This window comes from Hevea brasiliensis, chromosome 7 (genome assembly GCF_030052815.1).
Source record: "Hevea brasiliensis isolate MT/VB/25A 57/8 chromosome 7, ASM3005281v1, whole genome shotgun sequence".
Taxonomy (NCBI): domain Eukaryota; kingdom Viridiplantae; phylum Streptophyta; class Magnoliopsida; order Malpighiales; family Euphorbiaceae; genus Hevea; species Hevea brasiliensis.
In genome coordinates this window covers 80,414,893-80,428,841 of record NC_079499.1, presented here as the reverse complement: position 1 = coordinate 80,428,841, position 13,949 = coordinate 80,414,893, and the positions used below count along the sequence as shown (strand labels likewise).

The 13,949-nt window shown below is 37.6% G+C and overlaps 1 pseudogene; it reads left to right on the top strand.

The window, feature by feature from the left end:
• The first annotated feature begins 275 nt into the window (after positions 1 to 275).
• LOC110651295 (ADP,ATP carrier protein 3, mitochondrial-like) lies at positions 276 to 13,394 on the top strand (annotated as a pseudogene).
• The last annotated feature ends 555 nt before the right edge of the window (positions 13,395 to 13,949 follow it).

Below are 13,949 nucleotides of genomic sequence, written 5' to 3'. Positions count from 1 at the left end.
AACTCTATAATGATGGAAAGATGTATTTTTATGGTGTCATAGTGAGCTTGTAATCATGGTTTACTAGCTCCTCTGTAGTAAGCTAGGCCATGTTATTTTCTAGATTAGTTATCCATTTACTTTAGGCTTGTTTATTTTCTTGATATCTTGCAATTTTTTTTTAACCTTTTTTGAAGATGTAAATTCATAGCAGTGTCTTTGAAGCCCATCCATGTAATTTTTTCCCTATATAAAACTTACATTTTCTTTTCAAGTCACAACCTTGAGTTGCAAACATGGCGGATGGATCATGGCATCCATCAGTGTATCTGAAGATAAGTGGACAGTTTTCACTCATTTCTAAGCTTTCGCCCAACTTTTATGTTCAAAATTGTACCATGACTGTTGTACATGGAAATGGTCTCTAAAACAATTTGCATCCTACATTTTAGGGCACTGGTTTGGCACTTGTGTCACTCCTCTCACCTGTATTTGTACAAGCACCATTTGAGAAAGGTGCTAGTGACTTTTTAATTGATTTCCTTATAGGAGGAGTCTCAGCAGCTATCTCCATGACTGCAGCTACTTCGATTGAGCAAATTAAACTTTTAATTCAAAATCAGGATGAAATGATCAAGGCTGGTCGACTTTTTGAACCATACAAGGGAATCACTTATTGCTTTGCCAAGACCATCAAACATGAAAGTGTACTTGCACTTTGGAGAGGCAATACTGCTAATGTTGTCAGATACTTCCCCACCTAGGTCATTTTGCTTTTTTCTTTTTATGTTTTTATCTGTTGTTTTTATGCCTTCATATTTCCTCATTAGGGGGTTCAAAAAATATATAAGCTATCTAGTGATCAACATAGTCCATTTGACATCAAAGCTATAGATATTTTAATTTCCTAGTTGAAACTTGAATAAATCCCTAGTTTAATTCATATCCTTTTGCGTGGAAAGAAAATGAAGGGGAAAATATGGGAAATGTCAATTAGTAGTGTCTTTTAACTTCTTGCTTGCCCATCGTGTTACTCATCTGTTTGATACCTTTGTTTGCATATCAGGCCCTCAACTTTGCTTTCAAAGATTACTTCAAGAGGTTGTTTAACTTCAAGAAGGACAAAAATGGCTACTGGAAGTGGTTTGCTTGGAATTTAGCTTTTAGTGGAGCAATTGGTGCTTCATCCCTTCTATTTGTTTACTCCTTGGATTATGCTCAAACACGGTTGGCCAATGATGCAAAGGCAGCTAAAAAGGGTGGTGAGAGGTAGTTTAATGATTTGGTTGATGTTTGCAAGAAAAACCATTAAATCTAATGGCATTGCCGGGCTATATCGTGGATTCAACATATCTTGTATTGGAATTATTGTGTGCCATTGACTTTAGTTTAGAATGTATGATTCTCTTAAACCTGTGGTTCTAGTTCGTTCTTTATAGGTATGATTGTGCTTGTGGCATCGCTTACCATCTCTCTCTCTCTCTCTCTCTCTCTCTCTCTCTCTCTCTCTCTCACACACACACACACACACACACACACACACACACACACACTCACTCACACACCTATTTATTATTCCAAGTTCTACATAGTTTCTGACGATGGGTTTGGAGGGATGGATAAGGAAATAGCCTTTACCACCAATGGTAGTCAAATGACATGAAACTTAAGTGGGAAAATGTGACACCCCTTACCCGTCTACAGTCTAGCCGAGCAAGATATGCTACGCAGTGTATCGGAACACCCTATTTTAATTCAATTATTTTTTTTCCTAATTTATTTTTTTTGTTTTTTTTTTCATAGTTATGAAGTAAAATTTATGAAATATAATTCAAGTCATTTATTGAAATTATAATTTATTTGAGGTTCCGAAAATTTTATAGAAAATCCGGCAGAGTACCGGCTAAGAATGGAGAAAACAGTTCTTCGAAACCTGTGAAAAACACTTCCAAAATTTTCAACCAATCCCAAACTCCATTTCATCATCAAAATCTCAATAATTTTCAACAACATTTCCATTTCTCAATCATTCATTTCTCATGGTATTCATATACAAGCAATAAATAAATACTCAATTTTCCATTCATAAACACAATTTCCACTATTTACATTAACATCAAAATACATTACATAAGTCTCAATTACACAAGAGAAAATAAAAATTAGTTACAAAATACCAAAATGAAACCTAGTGTCCTACCAATGCACTGAAGATGGTGAGGTGACACGGACACTATGCAGAGCTGCAGGAGGTCTCACCCAGTCTGTGGTCTACTGGGCTCTCGGTCAATATCTCCAGAACCTATGCGTGGCAAAAGCAACGCGCTAAGAAATAATGCTTAGTGGTGCCAATAATAAAATAAAAATAAATAACAAAAAATAAATATGCAGTGAATGTATTGATGTCTCATTGTAAATAAATTTTCGATGAGTATTTGTAGTCGTACTTATTTTGTACTGGTTATATTCATTATTTTATTAAATTTATCCACTTTCATTTTTGGTTGCCCAAGTAACCTATACTGGATGACTGGACTGGATAAACGGGTAAACTGGCACTGGGTATCAAGTACCTCGGGCCTTCACACCATCGATCACATATGTGTCTCCGGGTGTGCAACAGAACAGCTAATAAGCTATAATAACATTAGGCACAAGGCCAAGTATCAACATAATGTCAGAATGGCTAAAAGCCATGAAATCACAGAATGACATAATGTCATGTGCAGTTCTGCTAACTGAGCCCTATTTGCATGACAAGCTATCCAAACCAATCTTGTTAGGTATATTAGGGCATTTTACACTTTTGAGTTTTACAATTTTTGAATTTCAAGTTTTGGTGTTACTATTTACTTCATTAGTCAATCAAAATGTTGACTTTTATATAGACAATAGGTACATTGGTTTTAATACTCCCAACATACCACATTTTGCATTCAAAATTTGTTGGTATTGGTTGCCAATACCATTTCTAAGCTTAAAGTTAATTGAGCAGAATTTTTAGTTTTCATACCTTATATTTACTATTCCATTAGTTATTTTTGCAGTAGGAATTTGGAAAAATGATCAACATGAAAGTTGTTGCTTATTTTGTCTAGTTGAATTTTATTTTTTGAATCACTCCATTTGGAGTTTTATAGCTCAAGTTGTGGTCCAAAAACCACAACTGGCCGGATTCGAATTTTTCTGGACTGACCATATCTACAGTGCAGTAAATAGTGACTGCAACTCCCTTGTTGGATAGGTTCTGGTCATAATTTGGGATAGGTTTCTTCATGAAAGTTGTTGGTCTATATCTCAACTTATTACTGGTAAAATTTTAGGTCAATTTTACCATTCTACACTGATTTATGGCTAAATGAGTAATCACTGTTCATTTGGTCATTCTGCAGAAATAGACTGCAGGTCACCGGGATTGGGGCAAGCTTTTGATCCACTTAGTTTGGTCTTATGGGCATAGTTTTTTCACCAAAGTTGTGCCATTATGTGTCTAGTTTCATGCCCAATTGGCCTTACACCAATTGAACCTCTACAACTCAAGTTATGGCTGCCCAAACCTGCTGGACTCATGTCCAATTCTGCAGATGACCTAGGGCAGCCACACTAAACCTAAATCCCATCACTAAACACACTTCATTTCTTATTTACCAATAACCAAATGGTCACTAATTGACCATTAAAATGTTCCTACACCATTATAGGATTAAAACCTCAATTTGGTCAAAACCCTAAATTCTCAATTCCTCTATTCTTCCGTTAACTTACAATATAAGGTGCTAAGTGTTAATTTCATATCGAAGGACAGCTTATATACTCTTTTAATCTAAAAAAAAATCATCAAAACTCTCATAAGTTCATGGCTGCCAAAAATGGTAAAAATTCATCATGCAACTTTTGTTTAATTTCACTTATTTTTCACACTTAATTCCTACTCCACATATGATATACATAAAATTTCTAGAAGAAATTGGCACTAACCTCACTTGTGACCTAACTTGGACTTGCCCAACTTCAAAATTTCCTCAAATTTCTACTACCTTATGCTTCCTCAAGGTTTAGGGATAATTTTTTGTGAAGGAAGTTTAGGGTTTTGGGGTGGAGAGCTTAGGGAAAATCAAGCTTGAACAAGAGCTTTCATGGAGTTTTTTTCTCCTCTCTCTCTCTCTCTCTCTAGGTTTCTGCAGCCCAAAGATTAAAGATGGCTGTCCACTTTTTCAATTTTTATCTCATTTTATTCATGTTTAAGTAGTTTATAATGATGTGTCAAAATTTGGTTGGGTGAAAATATTTTAATTGCATCATGCTTATGTCATAAATATGACTTTTATTTCATTTTCTTTTCTTTTCTTTTCTACTCATTTTCAATTAAATTTTTAGCAATATTTATTCATATTTTAGATCATAATAATTATTTACTTAATTGGACAAGTCGGCCAAAAATCATCTCTGAAGACGAAATGACCAAAATGCCCTCCTTTGGCTTAACGGGCTAAAATTGTCTGTACCGATTGAAAAATTTTTCAAAGTATTTTCTTGGCATTCTAATGCCATAGAAACCTCAATGACCCTTCTCTGGAGTCCCAAAAATTATTTTATGAATTTTTCCTCAGGTCTAGAGCTCCTAGTTGCGAGAACCGCAACTTCCTACTAGGTTACCCATTGCTTGGGCACTGGCTCATTTAACTTGGTTGTATTTTATTTCTAAAATTTTTTCTAAATTTTTCTTATTAATATTTGAGTTAATTATGGTTCCTCACTTTAGTTTAAATATTTTTCTGGATGTTCTAGCTGTCCGGTCTGACACTGGTTACCGGAACAGTAGAATGTACGGGAGTTGCTACAGGGAGGGTGTTACAACTCTTCCCCTCTAATTTAAATTTCATCCTCAAAATTTACCTGATGCAAAAAGTTGAGGGAACTGTTGCCTCATCATCTCTTCACTTTCCCAAGTTGCCTCCTCGGTGTTGTGGTGCCTCTAAAGCACTTTCACCAGTAGAATCTGCTTATTCCTCAACTCTTTCACTTCTCGAGCCAGAATCCTTATGGGTTCTTCTTCATATGTCAAATCCGATTGTACTTCAATTTCTTCCATGGAGATGACATGTGAAGGATCTGAGCGGTATCTTCTTAGCATAGATACGTGAAGATCTAGCTCTGGTGGTAAAGCTAGCCTATAGGCCACTGGACCCACACGTTCAATGACTTCATATGGACCAATGAACCTAGGGCTTAACTTACCTTTTCTTCCAAACCTCAATTCCTTCTTCCACGGTGACACCTTGAGGAACACTTTGTCGCCAACTGTGTATTCTATTTCTTTTCTCTTCAGATCAGCATAGGATTTTTGTCTATATGAGGCAACCTTCAGATTGGCTTTGATTAGCTTTACCTTCTCTTCAGTCTGTTTTATTAGGTCTGGCCCTACCAGTTTATCTTCACCCAATTCAGTCCAGCATACTGGAGTTCTACATTTTCTCCCATATAGTGCTTCATATGGGGCCATTTGGATGCTAGCTTGATAGCTATTGTTGTATGCAAATTCTGCTAGTGGGAGGTATCTATCCCAACTTCCCTAAAACTCAATGACACAACTCCTCAGCATATCCTTAAGGACCTGATATATATTTCACATTATTATTACCATTTCAGTTCAATATGTGTATTAGTTTAATTGGTTTCAATTATTTACCTGGATTACTCTTTCTGATTGCCCATCCGTCTGAGGATGGAAAGTTGTGCTGAAGTGGAGTTGTGTACCCAAGGACTCATGCAACTTCTTCCAGAATCTCGATGTAAACCTTGGGTCTCGATCAGATATGATGGAAAGTGGAATTCCATGCAGTCTAACTATCTCACTGATATACAATTCTGCTAACTTCTCCAGTGAGTAGTCAGTCCTAACTGGCAGAAAGTGTGCTGACTTCGTCAATCTATCTACTATCACCCATACTGCATCATGCATCTTTTGGGTGAGAGGTAGACCACTTACAAAATCCATGGTGACTCGATCCCATTTCTATTCAGGTATGCGTATAGGCTGTAGCAAACCCGATGGAACTTGATGTTCTGCTTCAACTTGCTGACATGTCAAGTATTTAGTCATATAGTCAGCTATGTCCTTCTTCATACCAGGCCACCAATACTGAAGCTTCAGATCATGATACATTTTTGTACTTCCTGGGTGCATAGCATATACACTGGTGTGTGCCTCTTTTAGAATACTGGCCTTCAATTCCCCATCATCTGGTACACACAGTCTTCCTTTATAGTATAGACACCCATCTATTTTCACTTCATAGTCAGTTTCTTTCCCTTCTAGGATTTTTCTCATAATAGCCTTTAGCTTCTCATCTACCTTCTGCCCATCTAAAATCTGCTGTAACAGGTTTGGCCTCACTTGCAACTCAGCCAAAATAGCTCCATCTCAAACCAAAGATAGACGGGCATTTAGTGATCTCAAAGTTGTGATGGATTTTCTGCTTAAAGCATCAGCAACTACATTTGCCTTCCTAGGATGGTAGTCAATTACACAATCATAGTCCTTCAGGAACTCAATCCATCGCCTCTGTCTAAGGTTGAGCTCCTTCTGGGTGGCAAGTATTTCAGGCTTTTATGGTCTGTGTAAATGTAGCACTTTTCACCATACAAGTAATGCCTCCATATCTTCAGTGCGAAGATAATTGCTGCAAGTTCTAGATCATGGGTAGGGTAATTCTGTTCATGTGGCCTTAGCTGCCTGGATGCATAAGCGACCGCCTTCCCCTCTTGCATCAATACACACCCTAACCCATTATGAGAGGCATCACTGTAGACCACAAAGTCCTTTCCTGACACTGGCTGTATTAACACTAGTGCCTCTGTCAACATAGCCTTTAACTTCTCAAAACTGGTCTGAAACTTGTCATTCTAGTCAAATCTGACATTCTTGTGTAACAACTTAGTCATTGGAGTAGCTATTAAGGAAAATCCCTTCACAAATCTTCTGTAATACCCAGCTAGCCCCAAGAAGCTTCTGACCTCAGTTGTATTTCTTGGAGGCTTCCATTTCATCACTGCTTCTATTTTTTTGGGATCCACCCTAATCCCATCAGCTGACACTATGTGTCCAAGGAATGCAATCTCATTCAACCAGAAGTCACACTTGGACAACTTAGCATACAGCTTCTTTTCTCTCAGGGTTTGCAGAACAATCCTCAAATGCTCATCATGTTCTTCACTGGTCTTAGAATACACCAAAATATCATCAATAAAGACCACTACGAACTGATCTAGGTATGGATGGAAGATACGTTTCATAAGGTCCATGAATGCTACTGGTGCATTTGTTAGGCCAAAGGGCATCACCAGAAACTCATAATGCCCATACCGGGTCCTGAATGCAGTCTTTGGCACATCTACATCCTTCACCCTCAACTGATGATACCTTGATCTGAGATCAATTTTTTAAAATACTCCTGCTCCCTTCAACTGATCAAACAGATCATTAATTCTAGGCAACGGATACTTATTCTTCACTGTCACTTTATTCAACTGCCGGTAATCAATGCATAACCTCAAAGTCCCATCTTTCTTCTTTACAAACAGCACTGGAGCTCCCCATGGTGACACACTGGGGCGTATAAACCCCTTATCCAGTAACTCCTGTAACTGGATTTTTAGTTCCTTCAATTCTGTGGGCGCCATCCTATAAGGAGCAATAGAGATTAGTGCTGTACCCGGCAGTGTATCAATAGCAAATTCAACTTCCCTTTCTGGTGGCAAACTAGGCAATTCTTTAGGGAACACATCTGGAAATTCTTTTACTGTGGGTATGTCACACAGATCTGGCTTAGCCTGCCTAGTATCCACCACATGTGCTAGGTAGGCTTCACAGCCTTTTCTCATCAGTTTTCTTGCAACTGTGGCTGAGATGACATTGGACAAGAAATCTGTCCTTTCCCCCATAACTGTAATCTCATTACCTTCAGGAGTTTTCAAAGAAATCCTCTTCAGTTTACAATCAACCATTGCCTGATGATGTGACAACCAGTCCATTCCCAAAATCACGTCAAACTCATGGAAAGGCAACTCAATCAGGTCTGCCAAGAATTCATACCCCTGAATCCTTAACGGGCAACCCTTGTACACTTTGTTCACCACTACACTGTGGCCCAATGGATTAGTGACCAGAATGTCTTGGTCACTCTCCCCTACTAGTATCCCCCTTTCTACTGGTAGGTTGATGCAAATGTATGAATGAGTGGATCCTGGATCCACCAATGCATGCACAGATGTATTGTAGAGGGAGAACGTAGCCATGATGATGTCCAGGGCATCTTGCCCCTCCTGAGCTCTCATGGCATAGGCTCTAGCAGGTGGTCTGCCCTCAGGCCTCTCTGTTGGCTCAGATGCAGGCCTCTGTGATGGTCCCACTGCCTCAGATTTGCCAGATTTCCTACCCCTTTGTGTTGCAGGAGTAGGTCTGTCTGCTTGTGTTGGAGCAGCTGTAGTGGTTCTACGTGGACAGTTCCTCAGCTGATGCTCTATCGACCCATACCTTAAGCAGGCACCAGTCACTCTCCAACACTCCCCCTTATGCCATTTCAGACAATGTGGACATGCAGAAGATGCTGGGGCTAGTCCCCTAAACCCTGTCCCTGGAGAGCTGCCCACTGATGGTGTGGACTGACCTCTCCTAGGGGTGAACTGTGGCCTGGGCCCCTGAGACTGACCCTGACCTTGTGGTTGACCTGAACTCTGTGCAGGTGGACCTTTGAACTTCTTCCCAGGTGGAGGAGATGAACTAGACTTACCTGGGCCCCTCTTCTGCTATCTCTCTCTTCTGGTCTGCTCACTTATTCTAACCTTTTCAACTTTTATTGCAGCTTCCACTAACTTGGTGAAGTCGATGATTCCCAAGGCAGTAATCATGATCTTTATGTTGTTATTTAATCCCTCTTCAAATCTCTTACACCTTTCAGCCTCATTAGGGACTATGTCCCTTCCGTAGCGGCTCAATCTGACAAATTCCTTTTCATACTCAGCCACTGTCAACTGTTTCTGCCTCAGGTTAATGAACTCTCTTCTTCTCTCTTCCAGGTATACACTACCCACATATTTCTTCTTGAATCCTGAGAGGAAGAAGTCCCAAGTTATTACTTCTGGTTGCACTTCACTAGACACCGTATCCCACCATTCATATGCATCATCTTGCAACAGAGATATGGCAGCTTCTAGGTTTTGCTCTGGAGTGCAGTGGAGTTGTTTTAAAACCCTTCCTTTTCTGTTCAACCAATTTTCAGCTACAACAGAATCATCTTCTCTCTTGCCAAAGAAATCCACTGCTCCAAATTTTCTTAGTCTTTCTAGGTGTGATTTCTGCTGTGGAGGTGGTGGTGGTGGTGTCATTACCCCAGCCATTTGTTTGAAGAATTCGGCCATTTATTGGAACACGACCTGTGGAGGCTGAGCAGGCTCTGCTGGAGCTGGTGGAGTAGGTTCTCCCCTACCCCCAGTCTCAGCTACTGCAGGTGGAGCATGACTCTCCTCTTCCTCCTCAACTGCCCTCTGAGATGTGGGGTCCATATCCTAATCAAAATAACAAAGACAAACAGATCTGCATTAGTGTCACCTCGACTCTTACAAATGCAATGCATGGTATGGACTCAATCTAGGCCCACAAACGCCTAAACCGTGCTCTGATACCACTAAATGTGACACCCTTACCCGTCTACAGTGTAGCCGAGCAAGATATGCCACGCAGTGTATCGGAACACCCTAGTTTAATTTAATTAATTTTTTTCCTAATTTATTTATTTCTTTATTTTTTCATAGTTATGAAGTAAAATTTATGAAATATAATTCATTTAAGTCATTTATTGAAATTATAATTTATTTGAGGTTTCAGAAATTTTATAGAAAATCCGGCAGAGTACCGGCTAAAAATAGAGAAAATAGTTCTTCGGAACCTGTGAAAAGCACTTCCAAAATTTTCAACCAATCCCAAACTCCATTTCATCATCAAAATCTCAATATTTTTCAACAACATTTCCATTTCTCAATCATTCATTTCTCATGGTATTCATATATAAGCAATAAATAAATACTCAATTTTCCATTCATAAACACAATTTCCACTATTTACATTAACATCAAAATACATTACATAAGTCTCAATTACACAAGAGAAAATAAAAGTTAGTTACAAAATACCAAAATGAAACCTAGTGTCCTACCAATGCACTGAAGATGGTGAGGTGACACGGACACTATGCAGAGCTACAGGAGGTCTCACCCAGTCTGTGGTCTACTAGGCTCTTGGTCAGTATCTCCAGAACCTGCGCGTGGCAAAAGCAACGCGCTAAGCAATAATGCTTAGTGGTGCCAATAATAAAATAAAAAGAAATAACATAAAATAAATATGCAGTGAATGTATTGATGTCTCATTGCAAATATATTTTCGATGAGTATTTGTAGTCATACTTATTTTGTACTGGTTATATTCATTATTTCATTAAATTTATCCACTTTCATTTTTGGTTGCCCAAGTAACCTATACTGGATGACTGGACTGGATAAATGGGTAAACTAGCACTGAGTATCAAGTATCTCGGGCCGTCACACCATAGGTCACATATGTGTCTCCCGGTGTGCAACAGAACAGCTAATAAGCTGTAATAACATTAGGCACAAGGCCAAGTATTAACATAATGTCAGAATGAATAAAAGCCATGAAATCACAGAATGGCATAATGCCATGTGTAGTTCTGCTAACTGAACCTTATTGGCATGCCAAGCTATCCAAACCAATCTTGTTAGGTATACTAGGGCATTTTACACTTTTGAGTTTTACAAATTTTGAATTTCAAGTTTTGGTGTTACTGTTCACTTCATTAGTCAACCAAAATGTTGAATTTTGTATAGACAAAAGGTACATTGGTTTTAATACTCCCAACATACCACATTTTGCATTCAAAATTTGTTTGTATTGGTTGCCAATACCATTTCTAAGCTTAAAGTTAATTGAGCAGAATTTTCAGTTTTCATACCTTATATTTTCTGTTCCATTAGTCATTTTTGGAGTGGGAATTTGGCAAAATGATCAACATGAAAGTTGTTCCTTATTTTGTCTAGTTGAATTTCCTTTTTTGAATCACTCCATTTGGACTTTTGTAACTCAAGTTATGGTCCAAAAACCACAACTGTCCAGATTCGAATTTTTCTGGACTGACCATATCTACAGTGCAGTGAACAGTGACTGCAACTCCCTTGTTGGATAGGTTCTGGTCATAATTTGGGGTAGGTTTCTTCATGAAAGTTGTTGGTTTATATCTCAACTTATTGCTTGTAAAATTTCAGGTCGATTGGACCATTCTACACTGAGTTATGGCAAATGAACAATTACTGTTCATTTAGTCATTCTGCAGAAACAGACTGCAGGTCACCCCGATTGGGGCAAGCTTTTGGTCCACTTGGTTTGGTCTTATGGGCATTGTTTCTTCACCAAAGTTGTTCCATTATGTATCTAGTTTCATTTCCAATTGGCCTTACACCAATTGAACCTCTACAATTCAAGTTATGGCTGCCCAAACTTGCTGGACTCATGTTTAATTCTGCAGGTCACCTAGGGCAGCCACACTAAACCTAAATCCCATCACTAAACACACTTCATTTCTTGTTTACCAATAACCAAATGGTCACTAATTAACCATTAAAATGTTCCTACACCATTATAGGATTAAAACCTCAATTTGGTCAAAACCCTAAATTCTCAATTCCTCTATTCTTCCATTAACTTATAATATAAGGTGCTAAGTGTTAATTTCATATCAAAGGACAGCTTATATACTCTTTTAATCTAAAAAAAAATCATCAAAACTCTCATAAGTTCATGGCTTCCAAAAATGGTAAAAATTCATCATGCAACTTTTGTTTAATTTCACTTAATTTTCACACTTAATTCCTACACCACATATGATATACATAAAATTTCTAGAAGGAATTGGCACTAACCTCACTTGTGACCCAACTTGGACTTGCCCAACTTCAAAATTTCCTCAAATTTCTGTTGCCTTATGCTTCCTCAAGGTTTAGGGATAATTTTTTGTGAAGGAAGTTTAGGGTTTTGGGGTGTAGAGCATAGGGAAAATCAAGCTTGAACAAGAGCTTTCATGGAGTTTTTTTCTCCTCTCTCTCTCTCTCTCTCTCTACATGTCTGCAGCCCAAAGATTGAAGATGGCTATCCACTTTTTCAATTTTTTATCTCCTTTTATTCATGTTTAAGTAGTTTATAATGATGTGTCAAAATTTGGTTGGGTGAAAATATTTTAATATCATTATGCTTATGTCATAAATATGACTTTTATTTCATTTTCTTTTCTTTCTTTTCTGCTCATTTTCAATTAAATTTTTAGCAATATTTATTCATATTTTAGATCATAATAATTATTTACTTAACTGGATAAGTCGGCCAAAAATCATCTCTGAGGACGAAATGACCAAAAATGCCCTCCGTTTGGCTTAACGGGCCAAAATTGTCTGTACCGATTGAAAAATTTTTCTAAGTATTTTCTTGGCATTCTAATGCCATAGAAACCTCAATAACCCTTCTCTGGAGTCCCAAAAATTATTTTATAAATTTTCCCTCAGGTCTAGGGCTCCTAGTTGCGAGAACCGCAACTTCCTACTAGGTTACCCATCACTTGCGCACCGGCTCATTTAACTTGGTTGTATTTTATTTCTCAAATTTTTCCTAAATTTTTCTTATTAATATTTGAGTTAATTATGGTTCCTCACTTTAGTTTAAATATTTTTTCGGATATTTTAGCTGTCCGGTCCGACACTGGTCACCGGAACAGTAGAATGTACGAAGTTGCTACAGGGAGGGTGTTACAGAAAACTTGCTAGTTTATGTTTTTTTTTTTTTTTTTACCTCTTAAATATTGCTTGTATGAACTTACAACACTTATTAATGTTACACTGTTTCCATCTCAACACCCATAAGGTAGGGTAGTCAGTAGTCAGTAGTCTTATTTGTTTCAGTGGTTTTTGAATCTAAAGGTAGATTGCATGTTTAATGCTTTTTTTTTTTTTTAAAAAAATAAAAAAAAAAATTTTTTTTTAGTCTCTACAAGATAATTTCTTGCTAGGGTGGGGAATCACAATAGGTACTGGATTGGCCTCTTACCCCATTGATACTGTTCAAAGAAGGATGATGATGACCTCAGGAGAACCAGTGAAGTATAAGAGCTCTTTGGATGCTTTTTTCATAGATTATCAAGAATGAACGTGCTAAATCCCTCTTAAAGGGAACTGGTGTAAACATCCTGCATACTATGGTAGGTGTTGGTGTGCTTGCTGGTTATGACAATGACAAACTTCAGGTAATTATCTTTGGTAAGAAATATGGATCTGGTAGCGATGACTACTATGGTTAATGGTTGGGATGATGATGATGAGAATGATGAAGAATGCTTATCTAGGTTATATTCTCAGGTTTGAATAATTTTTGGAGGAATGTTTGTGATCCCAGTATTTAAGGAATTGAAAAGTATATAGTTGCACTTTTAATTTTGAGTGTTGTTAACAAAGCTTTAGTTTAGATTGTGTTTATTTTGTTTTGAGTGGTTATTATATGAGAATAATTAGACAATGTTCCTTCAGAACTGTGCTTATTTTGTGAATAGCATTGTGTTTCCTAAATTAGTAAAATGTTTCAGTGTTGCAAGAAATGATGTTTCTGCAGGTGCAAGTTGGTTATAAGTTTCTGTTGTGTGCTTCATTCTATTTAAGAATGAAGGGTAGAATGGTAAAATAGTACCAAGTTTTTTTTATATGAAATGAGTCAATGGTGGAATGATTTGATCATCAAGAACAAATCTATGAATTGATCGTCAAGAATAAATCTAATTTTTGGATAGGAAAAGCCTGAAAGATGTTTATTTGGGTTATTGAAATTTTTCATTATAGTCTATTATCAAGAAAAGAAAATC